This window comes from Penaeus monodon, chromosome 29, assembly GCF_015228065.2.
Source record: "Penaeus monodon isolate SGIC_2016 chromosome 29, NSTDA_Pmon_1, whole genome shotgun sequence".
Classification (NCBI taxonomy): Eukaryota; Metazoa; Arthropoda; class Malacostraca; order Decapoda; family Penaeidae; genus Penaeus; species Penaeus monodon.
The window spans coordinates 4,470,966-4,471,251 of NC_051414.1; positions in this window are offsets into that span (position 1 = coordinate 4,470,966).

A 286-nucleotide genomic window follows, 5' to 3' on the forward strand; every position below is an offset into this window, starting at 1 on the left:
CAATTAGCATCGAATCCGCACCTCCTCGGCAGCCGTTCCGAATCCCAATCCTCGAGCGGATTCCCTTCAGGTCGTCAGCCTCATCTTCGCCGCCTCCATTCGCCGTCGAAATTTCCTCCCCCTTTCTCAGTGGCCTCAATCTCCGCCGCTTCATTTGCATTGCTTTCGAATTTCTTCTTATTTAGGGGATTACGCGGCCAACATGTAATGGTACTCTTCTTTATTTGGGAATCATTTGTATTGGGGATTTTTGTATCTTTTCAACAAATGAATTTTCCGGTCTGCG